Source organism: Lissotriton vulgaris, chromosome 5 (genome assembly GCF_964263255.1).
Source record: "Lissotriton vulgaris chromosome 5, aLisVul1.2, whole genome shotgun sequence".
Taxonomy (NCBI): Eukaryota; Metazoa; Chordata; class Amphibia; order Caudata; family Salamandridae; genus Lissotriton; species Lissotriton vulgaris.
Window position 1 is genome coordinate 1,607,684,619 of NC_141693.1, and position 21,047 is coordinate 1,607,705,665.

At 47.2% G+C, this 21,047-nt stretch overlaps 1 protein-coding gene across 1 annotated transcript in view; it reads right to left on the reverse strand.

The window, feature by feature from the left end:
* Positions 1-21,047, reverse strand: part of SLC7A8 (solute carrier family 7 member 8) — a 103,745-nt gene that overhangs the window by 72,760 nt on the left and 9,938 nt on the right. The window lies entirely within an intron of this gene.

The following is a 21,047-nucleotide window of genomic DNA, read 5'->3' on the forward strand; positions in this document are numbered from 1 at the left end:
CACTACAAACTGAGTAACTGCCTCAAGTGGCTTTTTAAAGTAGACTGACCAACTTGAGTTCTTTCCTAGTTTTTGCCAAAGCAACAGGGCCACATAAAATGTAAACTGATTTTTACGTGAGTGCTTTGCAGTGGTGAGGGGTGACAGGCATATCAAGTAAATGGATGGAAGGGGCAAGCTGGATAGCGAACACAGCACAGACCCTCTGGTGATGGCAGGAGACATTGGTAACAGAATTTGATGCAAGAAACTATCCACATGAAGATCTTGTTGCAAAGCCTCTACAATAGATCCATAATCTATAAAGAGTTGCCTTGTTCATTTCAAATGCCTTGCCCTTGCCACAAATGGCACAACTTTTTATCACAGGTTAATCAGATGTTGTTAGGCTGTTGCAAGAAATGAAAAGATAGAACTGCTGATTGACATAAAATATAGAAACTATGCTCAGCCTATAGTAGGAATCATTTCTAACAACTGTTAATCCTAGGAGGTATGTTAAGTGGTTCTTCAACAGCAGGAATTTCACTAAGGAACCTAATTACATGTGAACAGGGCAACTACAAACGGCACTCAGAATTATGCACAACATGGGGCATGGAAATTCTCGGGTGCGGTATTACAGCACCTTTTCAAGTTCTACCATGAGGAGAAAGAACTACCACAGAAACTGGTGTTTACTGGGGAGAGTATGGATGTTCCTGAACACCTAGCTGCCCTATTTTAGTGAGCAACTTCGGATTTACACTAAATGTGTAAAGAGGGACTCCCTATTCTAGCAGCAATGGAAATCTGCAAGTGAACCATCTGGGTGTTTAGCATATGCCCAGTTGTAGTCTTCATGAATCCAACGTTCAGCTCCCAATCGGAAAGGAAAACCTATTTGGACCAGTGTTTTCTTTAACCCTCGAGAACACTACAAATGGCTGCCACTTTGAAGGAAAGCTCATCATTTGAATTTTCATGACAACCAACACATCAACTTTATAACAAAGCATCTCTTTTATTAGAATCCTATAAACCTATCACACTCCTTACTAGTGACACCAAGCTGTACTCTAAAATTTTAGCCACCTGATTGAACAAGGTAATGCCACTCCTTGTTTCAGTCTGGCAACATGGCTTTATTCAGGGGAAGGGTACGCCGGATCACATTAGGGAAGTAATTACATTACTGGATGCCACGGAGGTTCTTGCCAAACCAATGGGGGGTGCGTTTTTAGGCACAGAGAAGGCCTTTGATAGGGTGTCATGGCATTATCTATGGAAGATCATGGAAGCTAACGGCCTTGGCACACCTTTCATCAAGGCAATACAGGCTATGTATATTAAACCTACTGTCTGAGTGCGTGTAATGGGAGAAGAGTCTAAATCGTTTGTAATCGAAAGAGGAACAAGGCAGGGGTGTCCCTCCTCCCTTTTGCTGTTTGCTTTATACCTAAATCCGCTCCTTTGACGTCTGGAATACTCTAAAGATATTATCCCTGTAAGTCTGCAGGGTTGGGACACTAAGATATTGGCATATGCCGATGATGTGGCCCTAATTACTACCGATTCTCATAGGGCAATACAGGCGGTTGAAAACATAGCAGATAATTTTGTGATCCAATCTGGTTTCTTATTGAATAGGACTAAGACCCAGATCATGATAAATAGGTTCACCCCCACCTCTGGCAGCAGAATTGTAAATGAAGCAGTTGATCTCGGAATAACCATTACAGCAAAGGTCGAGGCAATAGTGGATTTAAATCTGTCCCCTATAATAGGGAGAATCAGGAAAGAATTTCGAGGCTGGGACAATCGGAGACTCTCGATAATGGGGAGGTGAAACTTAGTAAAAATGATGTTTCTGCGAAAGCTACTTCATATTTTTCGAACTATACACCTTGCAATACATAATGACTGGTTTAAGTTAATAGAGAGAGAGGTTGCTAGGTTTAACTGGTCCTGCAGGAAAAAAAGGAGGGCTAATGCATTCTTATGTCTACCAAGGGATAGAGGGTGGTGGTGGCTTCCTAACTTTAAGCTATACTATCTGGCAGCAGTCTTGCAGTACTATGGTCCCCTATTCAGTAATAAGGTAATGTAAGGGCCCAACCCTTGCTACCTCCCTCCAATATTTGGGATCTTGATAGGTGCCAGGGATGAAGGTTGCCTCGTGAAATTCTACGAATCTAGTTACTTAAAAAAAAAAAATTTAAGACCTTAATCACACCATTCCGGAATCTGCCAGGGATCAGGAATCGGCTTAGGATAGGCAGATTTAGCGGATATACCCCCTTCCGCAAGGAACAATCAGGTACCTAGGGCCCTGCAAGATGACTGTCTGGCAAGGTGGGAGAAGGCTGGCTTTTGCAGGGTAGGGGATATTTTGGTTGGAGATCATATAGCGCCCTTTGAGATAGTCGGGGAAAGATGCAACATTAGCCCCTAAGATTTTTTTTTCTTCAATTAAGGGATTTTTCTATACAAGAAAGCTCATGGAGCATCAAGTTTTACACAGGTCCCTCTAATGGAACTACTTATACAGGATGAGAGCCCCTCAATTTCACAGATATATAGTTGTCTATTGGAGGAGGCCCATGATAACCTGGATGAACCTAGCCTGAAGTGGCAGGTCAGGCGAGGGCTCTTAGATTCCTTTTTTGAGGAATCATTAGCAATGAGGGGTCAATATTATGCTCTGCTAGCTTACAGTCACATCGTTTTAAAACCTTGTTTGATTTGTATATAACACCTTCAAATATTGTGAAATAGGGAGGAATGGGAAGGAGCTACTTTTTATAGCTATGTCAGTCTACAGGCTGCGTGACGCTTCTGCCTGACTGGACCCATTACCGCCAACCTTCCAGCAATGGAAAGGGCGCTGCATGTTTATAAGCCAGAGATAGCACTGTATGATCGAAGAGGCAGGAAGGAAAAGTTCAAGGGAAATAGGATCTGGGGGCCACTTTCAGCCTGGATCTCTCAGCAGAACTGAATCAGCTATGTTTTAAGATCACATGTCTGTGACTGCTTTTAGTAAATGAAACTGCTCACCCCTCCGTATGGCATTTAGGATTTTGTTATCCTCCCATAGCAGATGCCTTTTATAGGATTATGAATTATAATGGCTGAATTTTTATGATCAATCTGGCTAATTTCCAATCTTTGTAGTGTATTTATGCTTATGATAATTTTTTTCTAATTGCTGTAACCTTTCTTTGCTCATAAAAAAAACAAAGCATCCCTTTTGTCTAGACACCAAAGATCATGAAAACAGCCCCAGCATAGCACTCGTGAGAGTCAAAGCCTTTAAAATCACCAAATCGAAAAGTCTTTTACATTTAAATGAGTCCCACGACACATGAAATTGTTTCCTGGCTTCTTCAAAAGCTTACATTAATTCCTGAGGAGATCTTCTTTTGAGCCAAAGAATCCAGTATTGGTCAAAGGGGCTAAGAAACCAGCAACTAGTCAAGGGGTATAAAAATCCAGGATTGGTCACGGGGGCTAACATTCCAGGATTGGTAAAAGGGGCTAAAATCCAGGATTGGTCAAAGGGGCTGAAAATTCAGGATTGGTCCAAGGGACTCAGAATCCAGCATTGGTCAAAGGGGCGAAAAATCCAGGATTGGTCAAAGAGGCTAAAACTCTAGAATTGGTCAAGGGGGGTAAAAATCCAGGATTGGTCAAAGGGGCTAGAAATCCAGAATTGGTCAAGGGGGGTAAAAATCCAGGATTGGTCAAAGGGGCTAGAAATCCAGAATTGGTCAAAGGGGCTAAGAATCCAGGATTGGTCAAAGGAACTAAGAATCTAGCATTGGTCAAATGAGCTAAGAATCCAGCAGTGGTCAAAGGGGCTCAAATCCAGGACTTGTCAAAGGAGCTAAAAATCCAGGATTGTTCAAAGGAGCTAAGAATCCAGGATTGGTAATAGGGACTTGTTTGGTAATGGAAATACAAGGATTTATTGGACCTTCACTGAAGGATGAGAGGTCTCTCTTGCTCCTTTTTATACAAGGAAGAGAACATTTCTCGCAAAAGCCACTGGTGTTTGCTGGTATTGGAAGAGCCGATGGGCTAATTGTGATCGAATAGCATTAACACTGAAGACTGGTTCAAAGCTATGATTTGCAGGACCCAAAGGACTTGCGGTGATTTGATCTCAGACAGACAGAGAATCCTTCACCTTTCCCTCCCCAATTTTAGGGATGTGAATACGGAGGAGAAGATGCAATCATTCTCCCCTTGGAAGTGCTCTGAGCACAGATGGGGAGCAGAACGCCATTGCCCCCATCTCAAATGTTAAACGTAGGAAGGGAATGAGAAATGGAATCTAGCTATAAAAAAAAAAAAACCCTTCTATTAGAAAGGACGGGAGGAAGTCACTTCTCCAATCCAAGCTCCTCAAGCAATGAGACAAACCCAGAAGCCATTTCACCCAATGTTGGTGTAGTGTGAGAACAGATGTCGGGGGGTGAATTAGGCTGAGTGTGATTAAGCAAGGGACTTAGAAAGACCACTCATTTTAATGTGTCAGTTTTGCTCACAGCTCCTAACATTTAATTGGCATAACATAAAATACTGATAAATTAAAAGCTAGTTAGAACTCAGTAGCACCCGTCCCAGCCTCATTAATCTAACGTATGCATGCCTTATAACTTGCACATAATCTTCATTTTCGTTCAGAGTAATTTATTTGTCTACTAAACTTAGTGGACCTTTTAGTTGCAACATTAATTAGAATTGTAGTAAATTCTGGTGCCAGCCTTAATTTGTCACAAATATGTTTTCTGGGGTTATGTGTCAGTATTAAAAGTAATGGTGATACCAAATCCTGGATATCTGAGTCATCGTATTCCTCCTTTAGAAACTGTGCGAGGGACAGGTTGTATGGTTCTGGACCAGGGTTAGATATTAGACACAGACACCATATAGCGCTTACTGCTTGGACAGTACCTAATGTCCACAGCTACCTTGATTGTTTCCAGTTTTCTGGGCAGAACCCCTCACCGGTGGGCACTGTACTGGACCCAGGTGTCCACACCTTATGTCCTTTATGTGTGCGTGCCGAATGTAGCACTTTACAACGCGTACTTTTACCACGCAGTACGTAACAACGTGGTCGTTACAATGACCATGTTGTTACCACGCAAGGCATTACATCGCAAGTCATTTCAACGACTTGTGCTAGGTAGCGCACTGGACTTAGGAATAGTATAAATTACTATTCCTACTCCAGTTAGCGCAACAGCAGGGAATGTGTTGAATTTAAAATCCAACACATTCCCTGGTGTTGCACGCCACCTAGCGCAAGTTGTTGAAACGTCTTGCGATGTAAAGGCACGCGTTGTAACAACCGCGTTGTTATGTACCTGCCTGGTAATGTCAGCGTTGTAAACGCTGTTTCTCGTGCGGTACTAAGTAGGGGGGGGGTCTTTCCACGGATGCAGTTTCAAACAATGTGTCCTTTGCAGAACTATTCTGGTAGTGCACGGTTCTGTTCCTCAGTGTCCAGTCCCCCATTTCTGGAAAACTGTGGTGGTCAGATCACAAGAACTGGGGGCAACAGTTCTTTACAATTGCAAAATGCAATAGACCTGAAGTGCTCTTTTAGTAACTTATATCATAAAGTAGGCAATGCTGTGGTTTTGCCATTTGTATTGCTTCAACTCTTCTCAACATGAACTGTCTTAGGTTGTTCTGATAATAAATATTATCAGTCTTTTCTATAGAAGTCCAATATTCAGTGTGGGTTTGTTGGTTTGGGTGGATGGACTGCATTACAATAGGACTTATAAAAATTTAGCATGGTAGTGGTTTGCAGAGCCCTCCTTTGGTCTGGGCCTGTTTCATTCTATTTCTGCACAAACGGCTCCAAAAGCATCGGGATTCAAATCTCCAGAGGCATTTTGGCAAAGACTGCAACAGGTGGTGGCAGCGGCATGATAATGCTGGATTTAATCAGACCCACATAATGTAACAAGAGGAAGCGGAACAGAGCTCGCGTGTGCCTGGGCTGGTGGTTCTGGCAGTGAAGGTGGCTTGAAAAGGCTGTGAGGACAAACAACCTTTGTTCTGTGTAGGAAAACAGGGTACTACTAAAATGTGGAATGAAGATATGCACAAATCTCTGCAGGTTTTCTGGAATAATGCATGTTTTTGGTCTCATGTGAAAGCATGCACTCCTGAAGAATAGCAGAGTTTCTTTGGTGAGTAGCTAGCAGTAAAGAGATGCCTCCCAGGAGTCCTGAATAACAGAGACCATGCAGATCCTGGATGCCCCTGGAAGAGTGCAGCCAGGAGTAAAAGCACAGCCCAACGTTTTGCACTTGAACCAGGTACCTGAGAAGTGAACCATTTTTGGCCTTAAACCAGTTAAGCACGTCTAAGGTTGCCTCATTCAGCAGCAGTCATCGCACTGTGTGGCACTGCTAATAACGTCCTGCTTAAAGGCACAAAATGCTGCTGCTATGAGGGACTTGTGTGATGTTTGTGTTGTGCTTTTCTAAGGATGCACGTGCTATTGAGATTTTCTGCCTGGATCTTAAAAAAGCTTGATGGCATGGGGGTTTTATCTGGGTGAAATTAACAAACAACAATGGATGGCAAAATGATTGATAACATATTTAAAGTATTAATGAAATGCCGATCTTTTGAACACTTTGGGTAGACGAGCAGCACTTATTGTGCCATCATCGTAGTGACAAAGTGAGAGCATGGCTCTAGGTCTGCCACTACAAGTCGGGTAGCTTTTAAACTGCCACCTCAACATGGAAAAATAACTATTTGTGCAAAGTCTAGAACTTCTTTTTTAATATTTGTAAGTGACTCCTAAAATAGGCCTTAAAAACCTATAATGCAGGGTGCATGATATAAAAAAGAACGAGTTGTTTCTTTTTATGTTTTACATGTCCTGACAGTAAAAACTCACCATTGTTGTTTTTAATGTAGCAAGGTTGGTAGTCTGAATGACTAATATGGGGCTATACATTTACACTCCTAAAGTGCTAACTTCCATTTGGGACTACCAAAAGTAGTGCTTCAAGGTATCAAATTAATAGTAACTTTGGAACAGAAACGTTGCTAAAGTTGGATTCAAAGTAACTATTGATGCAAAAGTGACTTTAGAAAACCAACACTTTCTTGCCTAAAGTTTCTAAAAGAAGTTTCTGATTGACTACACCAGTTGTCACCTAAGGCAGCCTGTTGCCTTCCATTCTGGAGGTATGAATGGCTTACCGGGCAAGAGGAAAAGGGCCTGTTGGGCAGATGAGGTGTGACCTTCTCTTGACAGGATGGCCAGAAGGCTGTGGCCACAGGTAGCCCAGCTTCAAAGGGGGCAGCCATCATAGACAAATGCGACTAACACTGACCTTCTCTTTGCAACGGTAAACAGGCTGGCATCTCCCCCAAAAGAGACATAACATGTTGCAGAAGTGCTTTTCCAGGAGGAGTTATTCATTATACATGATACACCTACAGGGTATACCTAGAGGTCTGACCAAGGGAGGAAAGATTGTGACATCTTTGATTTGGGCAGAGAAAAGCACAATGAGATTGGCACTAAACAATCAACCAGGAGGTGATGCAAGAGTGGGTATAATTGAATGGTGGAATTTTATCCTCATTGGCTAGGGGGTCCTCCGCTGCAAAAACTCACAACTGGCATAACAGTGACAACCCTGGGTACCAGGCCTCAGAACACTACTGGACTCAAAAAGAACTGAAGAATGACCACACCTGCTGATCCTGTGGACCTCAGAAAGAAAGGCTGTGCCAAGGAGGACTGCATCTGCTGAACCAAAGTCAAGACTTTGCTCCTGCTGTTAAAGTCATGGAGAGAGACCCCAAAGCTGGACCTGCTCTCACTTGTGCAAGGACCAGTGAGAAGACTCCAAGGACTAATTGTCTAACCTTCTGTTACACTCCAGGAGCACAAAAGCTAAAGAAGCCCTGCAACTGCAAAGTGCCCAGCTGACCAGTTACAAATGGATCTGCCCTAGACCCTGGTGGTGCAGCCAGGGAGATCAAGCTCTAGTCCCCAAGAGGTGCCCCTAAGCCTTAGACCATTCACTGGTGCTAGAGTGTACTCGTCGTGCTGAAAATAACTAAATCTTGTGAGCCTGGAGCTCAAAGATAACAGTTTTACAAAAAAGAACAGGAGGATACCACACAACACAACTCAGCTCCCCATCACCGTTGAAGCCGTCCTGGTACGCTGAATTCAGATTGTACCTGCTGAAATGACTTGCCAGTTTGTGAATAGCCTCAAACTCCCATTGAGAACCAAGGGTCACAATGGTCACAATGGACTGCGGTGTGACCTAGCTCTAGGACACCCCCGCGCCGCACGGCCACCAGCTGCTGTGTGCGTGTTCCCTGCCTTCTGCCTCGCTGCCTCGCTAGCCGAGCTTCCGACGCGTGACCACGCCCCCTGCCTTCTAGCGGCGTGGTCCGCGACCTGCCCCCGTCGTTATTGCTGTTATTTAGTGTTTTTGTAGCCTGTCTCCCTGTAACCTGCTTTTTTGCCTTCTGTTTGTGCTTGTGCGTTTAGCCCCTTCGTCCCCCCTCCCCGCTCCCCGGTTCCCGCCACCGCCGCTAACCCCGCCCATTTTGCCTTCTGTACCCTCCCCGCTCCCGCCTCGCAGCTGCTCCGCCCCCCGCGCACTTGGCCATATATGGCGACCGTGCGGCGCAGGTGAGTGTGACCTAGCTCTAGGACACCCCCGCGCCGGACGGCCACCAGCTGCTGTGTGCGTGTTCCCTGCCTTCTGCCTCGCTGCCTCGCTAGCCGAGCTTCCGACGCGTGACCACGCCCCCTGCCTTCTAGTGGCGTGGTCCGCGACCTGCCCCCGTCGTTATTGCTGTTATTTAGTGTTTTTGTAGCCTGTCTCCCTGTAACCTGCTTTTTTGCCTTCTGTTTGTGCTTGTGCGTTTAGCCCCTTCGTCCCCCCTCCCCGCTCCCCGGTTCCCGCCACCGCCGCTAACCCCGCCCATTTTGCCTTCTGTACCCTCCCCGCTCCCGCCTCCCAGCTGCTCCGCCCCCCGCGCACTTGGCCATATATGGCGACCGTGCGGCGCAGGTGAGTGTGACCTAGCTCTAGGACACCCCCGCGCCGCACGGCCACCAGCTGCTGTGTGCGTGTTCCCTGCCTCGCTGCCTCGCTGCCTCGCTAGCCGAGCTTCCGACGTGTGACCACGCCCCCTGCCTTCTAGCGGCGTGGTCCGCGACCTGCCCCCGTCGTTATTGCTGTTATTTAGTGTTTTTGTAGCCTGTCTCCCTGTAACCTGCTTTTTTGCCTTCTGTTTGTGCTTGGCGTTTAGCCCCTTCGTCCCCCCTCCCCGCTCCCCGGTTCCCGCCACCGCTGCTAACCCCGCCCATTTTGCCTTCTGTACCCTCCCCGCTCCCGCCTCCCAGCTGCTCCGCCCCCCGCGCACTTCGCCATATATGGCGAACGTGCGAACGCGCAGCGGTCACGCGCAGCGGGCGCGCCGATTGTGCGCCGAAGGCGCGCCAAAGGTAAGCCCGTCTACGCCCCTCCGTGCCTGGACAGCGCCCAGTGCCAGGACCCCTGGCCCACGAGGGCCCCGACCGACCCGCCTGACCTACACCGCCGCCACCCTCATCGCACTCAACAACGGCCGAACCCCAGAATGCTACCGAGCCACCCCACGACGCTCCCACGGACCCTTCAGCTGCCACGCCTGCAAGTTCACCTGCATCCGGACCTGCCCGGCACCAGCACCTGCCAAGCCGAACACCAGCAGCAGCAGCAACCACCTCAAGTGCATCCTCCTCAACACCCGATCCGTCCACAGACACGCCATCGAACTCTGGAACCTCCTAGACGCCACAGCCCCTGACGTTGCCTTCATCACGGAGACCTGGATGAACGCCTCCTCAGCGCCCGACATCGCCATCGCCATCCCAGAGGGCTACAAGATCACCCGGAGGGACCGCACCGCCAACCAGATGGGAGGAGGCATCGCCATCATCCACAGGAACACCATCCGAATCACGACTAGCACCGACAACACCCTAACCACCGCCGAACACCTGCATTTCCAGATCCACACCGATCCGAAGACCACCCTCAGAGGCACCCTGATCTACCGACCCCCGGGACCACGCACTCAATTCAGCGAGGACATCGCCGACTTCGTGAGCCCGCATGCCCTCCCCTCCGCTGACTACATCCTCCTGGGGGACCTCAACTTCCACCTGGAGAACAACAACGACCGCAACACCAGCACCCTGCTCGACAACCTCGCCAACCTCGGACTCAAGCAACTGGTGAACACCCCCACCATCGTCGGACACACACTCGACGCCGTCTTCTCATCCAGCAAAGACATCGCCTTCAGCCACGCCACAGAACTCCGCTGGTCGGACCACAGCTGCGTACACTTCACCTTCAAAAGAACGACGATCCACTACCACCAGCAACAGGTTGCCCGCAGAAGCTGGAACAAGATCACAGCCGACCAGCTCGCCACCTCCCTGAGCCAGCGCCCTCCTGCCAGCTCAGCGAACCCCAGCCAGGCCGCCGACAACCTCACGAAGTGGATCAGCAACTGCGCGGATGAACTCGCCCCTCTGAGGACCCCGCCCAGCAGACCCGGCAGCAAGAAAGCCCCATGGTTCACCGACGAACTCAAGAGCTCCAAGAAGAACTGCCGAGCCCTCGAGAAAGTCTGGAGAAAGGAACCTACACCGGACAACATGACCACCCTCAAACTCGCCACCCGGAAGCACCACCAACTGATCCGCGCCGCCAAGAAAACTGCATTCAAGGACCGGCTGGACAACAACGCACAAAACTGCAAGGAACTCTTCAACATCGTCAAAGAGCTCTCCAACCCCAACGCCGGAAACAACGACATCACCCCCTCGCAAGACCTCTGCAACTCCCTCGCCTCCTACTTCCACAACAAGATCGCGGACATACACAACAGCTTCAGCACCCAACCAACGCACGCCACGACCCCAGCAACGCCGCCCACCACCACCCTCCGAGCCTGGACTCCGATCAGCACCGAAGACACCGTCCGCATGATGAACTCCGTCCACTCCGGATCTCCGACCGACCCCTGCCCTCACCACGTCTTCAACAAGGCCGACGCTGTCATCGCACCCCACCTGCGGGACATCATCAACACCTCCTTCGACACCGCCACCTTCCCCGAGAGCTGGAAACACGCCGAACTCAGCGCTCTTCTCAAGAAACCTACAGCAGACCCCACGAACTCAAAAATTACCGCCCAATCTCGCTACTCCCGTTTCCAGCCAAAGTCATCGAGAAGACCGTCAACAAACAGCTGGCCGCCTTCCTCGAGACAAACGGATCCCTCGACCCCTCGCAGTCCAGCTTCCGAGCCAACCACAGCACCGAGACCGCCCTCATCGCCGCCACCGACGACATCCGAGCCCTGATGGACAACAGAGAAACAGCGGCCCTCATCCTCCTAGACCTCTCCGCGGCCTTCGACACTGTCTGCCACCGCACCCTAGTGCAACGCCTCAGCAACGTCGGAATCCAGGAGAAGGCACTGGAATGGATCGTCTCCTTCCTCGGCGGAAGAACACAGAGAGTCCGCCTACCACCGTACAAGTCAGAGGCCACCGAAGTCATCTGCGGCGTCCCCCAAGGATCCTCGCTGAGCCCCACCCTCTTCAACGTCTACATGAGCCCCCTCGCGGCCATCGCACGCCAACACGACCTCAACATAATCTCCTACGCCGACGACACCCAGCTGATCCTCTCCCTGACCAACGACCCCGCCGCCGCCAGAGCCAACCTGCACGAAGGGATGAAGGAGGTAGCCGAGTGGATGTCGACCAGCCGCCTGAAACTGAACTCAGACAAGACGGAGGTCCTCATCCTGGGCTCCACGCCCACCGCCTGGGACGACTCCTGGTGGCCCCCCGCCCTGGGCACCGCACCCAAACCAACGAACCACGCACGCAACTTGGGCTTCATCCTGGACTCCTCCCTCTCCATGACCAGACAAGTCAACGCAGTCTCCTCGGCGTGCTTCAACATCCTGCGCATGCTACGGAAGATCTTCTGGTGGATCCCCACAGAGACCAGGAAGACCGTCACCCAGGCCCTCGTCACCAGCCGTCTGGACTACGGCAACGCCCTCTACGCCGGAACCACCGCCAAGCTCCAGAAGAGACTTTAGCGGATCCAGAACGCTTCAGCCAGGCTCATCCTCGACATCCTACGAAACAGCCACATCTCCGGACACCTGAGAGACCTGCATTGGCTCCCCGTCAACAAAAGAATCACCTTCCGCCTCCTCACCCACGCACACAAAGCCCTACACGATCAAGGCCCGAGCTACCTCAACAACCGAATCAACTTCTACGCTCCCAAACGCCACCTCCGATCAGCCAGCCACGCCCTCGCCGCCGTCCCACGCATCCGTAGAGCGACAACAGGAGGAAGGTCCTTCTCCTACCTGGCCGCCAAGACCTGGAACTCCCTCCCGACCGACCTGCGCCTGACCCAAGACCACCTCTCCTTCAGGAAGAAGCTCAAGACCTGGCTGTCCGAGCAGTAACGGCACCCCCCTCCCCTAAGCGCCTTGAGACCCTACGGGTAAGTAGTGCGCTCTATAAATGTCTTGATTGATTGATTGATTGACTGGACTGCTGGACGTAAACTATCCACTGACAGCCCAACACCGAATCCAAGCTGCAGAGGACAGCGCCTACAAGTTCCATCGACAAAAAAACGAACCAGAGTCTAAGTGCAGGTAAAAGTTTGACAGGGAAACGTTTACTTTCGCCAGATCCTGATGTTCGAGGCTCACAGACTACCACTACAAATGAAAAGCAGTGATTTATGAGACATTTTGAGTGAACTGCAGTGATTTATGAAAACCTGTTTTTTAAAAAAAACAAAACTCCTTGTCAGATTTTTGTAATTTCAGCCTATATTTAAAGATACAAATATATATTATGTGTATAAATTGGAGTGGGATTTTTATTGCATTGTGTCTTTTACTAGACTTAGTTTCCTTCGAGTTAAGCCTGACTGCTCTGTGCCACATCTACCTAGGACTGGACTAAGGTTTAAATCAAAGTTACGTAACCTAACTGGACCTGATACAGAACAGTGACATTATTAGTTGGTATTGTTTCACAGCCACCCCAACTAATACAATTTCTCACAGGGCTTTTTTGATGCAGACACGTGGAAGATGCACAGGGTCAAGCAGATAAAGAAGGTGCCAAAGTCAAGAGAGAAAGGATCAAAGTAGCCTAGCTAATCAGCTAAGACCAAATGCACTGCAATATTTTTCCTCTTTCCAACCACAACAAAAGTGCACCCAGCTAGAAAGGGGCAATTCACTACAATAGCAAACCTCCTCACAAAGAGGGAAAGAAACAAAGGGCAGCCAGCCATGTCCACACCAAAAGTGGTGAAGAGCATGCTAGGCTCCTACCTCTCCCTCGGTTTGGCATCTGAGCTGGATGAAATCTTTTGGAAAGTATTTTACCAGAGAAACTGTGCTGTCAGAATTCTGCAGACTGCACTGGGCAACACAGTTCTCACCTTCACAAATTTGTGCATAGGTTTGCTGCCTCTGTTGGATACAATCCTGGAGGGGGCAATTGGTTAGTCCCTTACTAAGAATGCATTGAGCAATAGGCCAATTCCATTTGTTGTCTGCATTGCCAGGAATTTATTGAAGTAGCTGTGGACTACTCCTGGCTTTGCTGAGAGGCAGCAACTTAAAGGGTATGTTATGTGATATTAATTAGTAGAGTGCACTATCACCCTGGCATAGAGCAAGTATGAATAATGCTGTGCCTATGGCCTAGAGAGGCTGCTCAAAGACCCAGGTCTTCAGCTTCCTGGTGAATTCAGGAATCAAAGAGGCGGCTTGGGTGTGGAGAGGCAGGTGGTTTCATGTTTTAGGAGCTATGTAGGAGAAGGCGTGACTGCTGGATCTAGCTTTCCATATATGTGAGATGTGTGTGAGCAGGAGTCTGGCTGAGTGGAGGTACCTGGAGGGGTTGTGAAAGCAGAAGAGCTTGTTGAGGTATGCTGGGTCTGAGTTGTGTAGTGCTTTTAAGGTGTGCACGTGTGTTAACCCAGTATGAGACTCACACTGCATTCCATTTTCACACGTTTTTCCCACACATGTTGTCTCTGGATAAAAGCATTCAAAAAGGCTCTGAATGCATTTTCCTGCCTGAAATGGGACGGAAAGACATTTTCCAAGACGTTTTTCATTTTACTCACAGGAAGCTACCCCAAGACAGCATGCAGTACTCCATATTCGAGCAGTTGTTTAGAAAAAGTATGAGAGCCACCCTAAATTTATCAATGATATCTGGGAAAGGTGGCATGGAGCTGTATAAAGGTAGTGTTGGCTTGTGCTGACTCTTTCAGCAACAACCTGTGGAATGCAGGGCACAGCTTGGCAGCAAGGTGAAGAAGCACTACCCTGGCCTTGCGTGGCACAGAGAAAGTGGAAAGGCTCAGTTCTCTGGCAGATGCAATGCTGGCTGCCAGTGGGTGGAGGTGGCCGGCCACTGGCAGACCAGTGAAGTTTACTCTTAGCTTTGAAAATGGCCCAGCAGTAGGAGTACAGGGGCACAGACGTCTTCAGAGTGGTGAGGTAAAACACTGCCCCACTTCCCCAACCTCTGGTTTCCAACTTAGAGAGTGAGGCAAACTGCCTAGGCCGCAGTAATGCCAGCTGGAAAAAAAAACACTCCAAAATAAGATACCTATCCTCTAGTAGATACAGTCTCTGACTACTTGCTTTAGCCCACCATCTGCCCCACAGCGGCATTGTTGCATCTGAGCAAGGCCTGCGGCTGGGATGGAGAATGCTGATGCATTGGCGGATACAACCACCCAGGTGAGGACAACGTATGCTAAAACTAAATTTAGGAGAAACAAAGTCCTAGTCTTCCTCCACCTCTGTACCAACCCCACTGGCTATTGCTCTTGCTTTCTTCTTTTGTCTTGATATCGTTACTCACAAAGGAGCTTATAGTGTTTGTTTGGATGTAGCTTCGTCCCTTGCACATCTGCATTCTGGGCACACACCCCATGAGTGACTGAGCTATCAAGCTCCTGCAAGTAAGGTTTAAGATTGTTTTGCTCTCCCCATTGGTCAGTGATGGCCTAGTTTCTGATTTGACAATCCAGGGGTTACGGACCAGGACACCTCGGGATAATCCAGAGCGCACCAGGACGCTATCAGAACCACATGGAGAGACACAAGCCTAAAATAATCACTGCTGACCCCTGGATTGGGCTGCATTATACATGTGTGCACTGCTGAACGATGTGAAATCGTCCTCTCTGACTTGCGTGTATTTGGGTGACTGTGGGTCTCCCCACACTGGTCTCTGCTACTGTTGGCGTCAGTTCATCTTTGCTCTAGAAATGAGCTATTGAATTCTCATTCATACGTGCTCGCTAAATCCCCTGCATGTCAGTGGTTTTATACAGAGGAGGTGGACCAGCGTTTGCCTAGCACATACACTGGTCCTGGGCTCTATTGTACATCCATGCCATTTGCGTACATGAAATCATTTTCGCTGGTTTCCTGCACATATACAAAGAAAATGTGTCTACATTGGAGAATGGAAATTAGGATCCTTCACCTTGCAGCTAGCAACAGAACATGATGTGCTCTGCCCTGACTCAGAAGTCAAAACACCGTTTTTCTAGCCCAGTCCCGACTTTGAACACACCCTGCTGCAAGTTGGCATCCTGTGCCACCATGGATAGGTGTAGTCTGTTAAACGTTTCCAACTTGCAAACAAATATCCCAAACTGTTGGGGCATGCATTTCAGGCTTCCACCCTCTTAATTGCATGATGCAGTCATCCCATGGCCATTTTAGAAAATCCTAGTAAACACACCTAATAACCGAATTACTATAAATTCCTTGGAACACTGATCATGGTTGGATGAGCTCCCACTGCACACCGGGGCGTGTACCCATGGAAAAAGCTGGATACTTCTGTGTCTCAATCTAGTCAATTGAAGGCAGCTAGAACCCGGCAGAAGCAATGTGATTAGAGTGTCTGTGAGGTGGGGCAGGTGGTCTTATTGGTCATAATATTCAATGACAACATGCAAGTGACGTGGCTTGGACCTTACAGTGTCTCACAAGTTCACCTTATGGCTGACAACACCAGCCGTCCTGTAACCTGGCACAGATGCCACACTAATGTGATGACGCTCTACTTTAACAAGGAGAAGTTAGAATTGCTGGCGTCGCCTTGGATCAGTGCACAATAATAACAAAGTCAGAACTCTGGACAGATATCCTTCAGTCTCAGAAGCACGTATTCTGCAGGGTCATAGAAACATCCCATGCGACCTTCTCCAGACAGCCAGGGAGAAAAATGGACTCTGAGGTCTTCAGAGACACCCATCTGCAGGTCACCTAAAACAGCCAGGCCTTCTATGCAAGCAGCAACGAGGAAGATATTGATCTATGAATCCTATAACAATTGCTCTAAAGATCACCCTTAAAATGATCAGCTTCTAGCATTTCTGTATAAATTTCAGAAACCTTAACGGGGCGCTACCTAAAGCAGGCATGCTGTTAGACACCCTTCAGTGCGCAACACAGTTTGGGCATTGCCAGTAGTACCTGGCAGGTGTGGTTGAGGACTAGATGGCAATATGGATCAGGGTATGCCTGTCACCTCAGCTTATTTGAGTTTAATGTTGCACTCTTTGGTATAGGAAACACCGCGTGCAGGAGAGACTGAGAAATTCTGTATGGCATATCACCTGACTTCTAGCCTTCCAGAGCAGTCTTCAGTTAGGTCTGATAAATGCCTGGTAGTTCCAGAGCAGGATAAGAAGGAGAGATTGCCTTTCAACATTTCTGGGTAAAGTAAAAGTTAAGGCCACTGAAAAACAAAATGGAGGTGATCGGCCCACCCCTATATTCAAGATCCAAGATGTCTGGAACCTAGGAATTATTTTTGCACCCTCAAGCAATATGCTTTGCCACTGATGCATCAGTATTTCATGGAAACACAAATGAAGGACTAGCTTTGCAGAATGACATTTGAAAATTCTTCAATCCAATGTTTGCAACTGGAATACTGTACCTCAAACGTGTCTTTTACTTTAGCATTAATTTATGAACTTCATTATGATTGGAACTTAACAGTAGTGTTTTAGCCGGGTCACTATATGTCTGTATTGCCTGAAAAACAAAATAATCCAGCTAAGTAAATGTATATTTACTGGCTAGCCATTATGATAGTGGAATGTGGAGATGCAGCCACCACTTGAACAGTGAAGGCCCGCCCTGTATCAGCCACAAATTATCTCCCTGGGAAGGTGGGAATCTGTGGTACTCTGGGAGATCAAAGATGTGCTTCGTTGTGGGGCCATTACAGGCTTTAAGTTTATTTGCAGTAGCTTCCAAAAGTCAAAAAGGTATTTAGGGATGGGAAATCTGGTGGCATCTTTTGTGAATTATTATTTTGTCCCCCTCTATCTAGCTTTGTCCAGCTCATATGAATCCTGGCCAGGTTCCATAAAGGCTAAACATCCCAACTAGGTTCCGTAAAGGCTTAACCTGGACCACTCCTATTTCGGTGCTAAACTGGTTGAACTGAATTTGAATCTGCTTGAGTACTTCACCTCTTCAAGAATGATCTTGCAAAGCCTGAAGGATTCCAAGGAAGACCAAGGTGTTGTCACACCTGATTAACTGGACAATTTTAAGCTACCTGTGGTTTCGCCAAAGCCCTGGGCCCAGTCTGTTCATAGAATTCATCATGGATGGTGCTTAGAAAGCACTCCTGTGTCACAAGGTGGATAACACTGCAGAAGAACAAGCCATTAGCCAATGCTAGAAAATCTTTTCTCAAGCCTCTTGAAGCCTTAATATCAGCCGCCTCAAGTACTAAACAAGAAGCGTAGATGCCAACTTCGGCTCAGAATTTGTTGTCTTGGGAAACCGACTTACTCTGGTGGCAGGGTCAACACTGTGCCCATAAGTCAGCATTCTAAGTCCTGAAGCAGAGAACGGCTTGGATTTGTGTCCGTGATGTGCGGGTGGAGAGGCATCAGAATGTCAAGAAAACACCATGGAATATAGTCAGGGTGGAGACAGGTCAGTAATGGTGCATATCCATCCACCAGCATGCACCAGCCCCTAATCCAGGGAAGTTCAATGCTGTTAAAAGACTGGATCAGAGGCAATTGCCAAGCTAATAGGAGAATTGTGCGAACATTTTCCACCAAGGCAAAATTCACCCCACTCCAGCATCATGACTGGGTCCACTGAACAAATCTAAGGCGTTAAGCATTACTCCACAGCATAAGGTTCCTCTCAAGATTTGTTTGCCAGAAACCAACTAAATCTGATGTTCCAATAAGTACTGGCACTAGCAGTCTACTTCCCTTCATAGTCCTAACTATAAATTTGTATTTCCCGGAATACCCTTGCTTTCAGTCCTTTACTGGTATTTAATACTACATTTTTGTTATTGTGGAAGTTTAAATTGTATCTATTGAGCTGATCAAAAGGCGATCTTTTATTGCCCACTGCCTCCTACAGGGTTTAAACATTGATCTTGGCCAAGCTGCCAGTGGATAAGCCAGTCACACATTAAGGGGCTATATTAATCTGTGACTAGAAAGCCCATACGCAGGTGGTACAAAAGGAATGTTGTCCAGGATTTCAGCACCTCAGAGGAGTCTCTGTTAGACCTGCTGGACACGCAATAACCAAAGATGGCGGTATGTGGAACTGATTACCGTATTAAGAGACCACATCATTATGCAGCATCGCCGTGAGTATGATAACAGGAAAACTTGTAACACACTCAATGAATGTGAATGTGCGGCTAGGGGATGTGGTCCATGGAAGCTTGAATATACCTCCTGCTCCAGGACAGAGGTTGTGCACGCTGCAGACGGTCTAACTGCAGGGGTTAAACATAAAGTTGTCTTCCTCATGTCGGCTTACTCTGGATACTAATGTGAAAACTAAAAAAAGGCCTGTCTCAAGTTCAGAGCTATGCACGTGTTCTAAGAATCAAAACTCAAAAACAATTTCCAATCCTCTTGCAAAGTTCTCTATTAAATCTGGCAACATGCACAGCAGTTCTCAAAGCCAACAATCATATATGTTAGATCAAGTGTCATCAGTGGTCCAAGCTCTTGCTTTCTCTGTGTGAAGACATGGAGCTTGGAAGGTTGTAGGGGCAGGGCTTGCCTACCCGCACCCAGCTGACCCAGGGCACGGATGTCCTCGAACAAGGGAAGGATTCGATGTTACATGGATCACTATACTTGCACTGCACAGAGGAGGAAGCAAATTAGACATTCACAGTGGGCTCTAGCACATTCTGCAATAGAACAAGACAAAGGAGTTTCCAAGGCATGTGGGTGAACACTTCAGTACAGGCTCCTTTCATTAGAGTTGAACCCTCCAGCAGCCTTTTGATGAGCCCTAAGTAGGAAATTATACCATCAGCTAAGAAATAATTGCAGGAGGCCCTCTTGCTCTTAAGTGGAAAGAGTTCTACAGGAATCCCAAACATTTTTGGATCACAGATGAATGTTTGACCTTTGTTGGGCAAACAGCAAAGTCTCATCCTTAAAATCCTCATACACCTCAAAGATGTGTAAAGGAGGCAATATGTGTATGTCAGCATAAGCATTGATCTTGCAACCAAATGCCATTATGAGCTGCCTTTGTGCCAAATCGCAATATGTTCACCTTTGACGTCAATTATAGCAATTGAGAAAAGTTAAAGTCCAACAAGAGCAACGGTCCACAGATCAGCATTTAGCCGGAGCAAAGTCTACACATCTGTGGTGAAGATCCAGAGGTTTTTAGCACAGAAGATTACTTGCCAACTTCTCCAATCTCTCCTACCCACCTGACGGTAGCTCCCTAAAATGTAGTACAGGCAAAGAGGGCTTATTTTGTGTTACAACTGTGTTCAGCCCGTCAGTAATCACTGAAATATCAAAGGTTCCATGATCTCAGTAAAAAAGAAAACAGGTATTGTAGCAAAAATTTCGAAACAGTGCAACATAAAAAATAAGAGTCACAGAGAAGCATACCTCCCGGCAGAAATTAACATTAGGTAGATGGTCACCTGTGGTGGATGTACTTAAAAAACAGTATTGGGATTGGGTAGCCCAGGGTTCAGTTACTAGCTCCTCATGGGGACGTCTAACTTTGGATTTTATGAATTTTAAAATTGTTGGATTTTATGAAATTTATCTTGCTCTTATCACCATTTCTTTGGACAGGAAACTCTATATGCAGTTTGGCTTTGGATCACTTTGATTAAACTCATTTACTAGCTCCTGGGGGCAGGTATCCACTCCTTCTCCCCATTGTCCCAGGTGCATTTCTGCTATTGAAACCATTGCCCATGTATTTTTGGTTTGCCCCAAGTACTTTATTCCAGACGGAAATTGTTGAAACCAATCTGTAAGTTGCAGGGCCCGCGTTGCCATGTTGAGGCCCTACGTATTCTAAGAGCAGATACCACCCAGACAATCATTTGCGCCATTGCCAAATTCTTTGGTCACATGTGGGCAATAAGAAGGCATTTGTCTAAAGTATGAACATTGTATGCAGATCAATAATTTTTAGATATTGTATTCAGCTATTCACATGCAACTGTTTTGGGTCCATTGTGTAATTTTCTTGATTAGCTCTGAGTACGTAAAAAGTGTAGATACCAGCCAGCATTGTGGGCCACTCAGTTAATTTAGTTAGGGCCCCTTCTTTGGTAATTCTAGCCCAGCACTGAAGCCCTCTTATTTATTGATGGATTTTTAGATTGTGTCCTTATTGTATAATTTTAATTTCTTTGTGTTAGCTTATTGTATTGTATTTATTCATTGTTATTTGGTAGACAATATGCCAAGATTTACTGTACTGTATTCCAACTCATGTACTCATCCATCGGGTTTTGATTGCATTGGTTGGGTTCTAAAATCTGTTTGTATGTTGTTCTTTGCACGTGCACTTTATGGTCTAAACGACCGAAATAAAGTTGAATGATGAAGATAATGATGACTAGA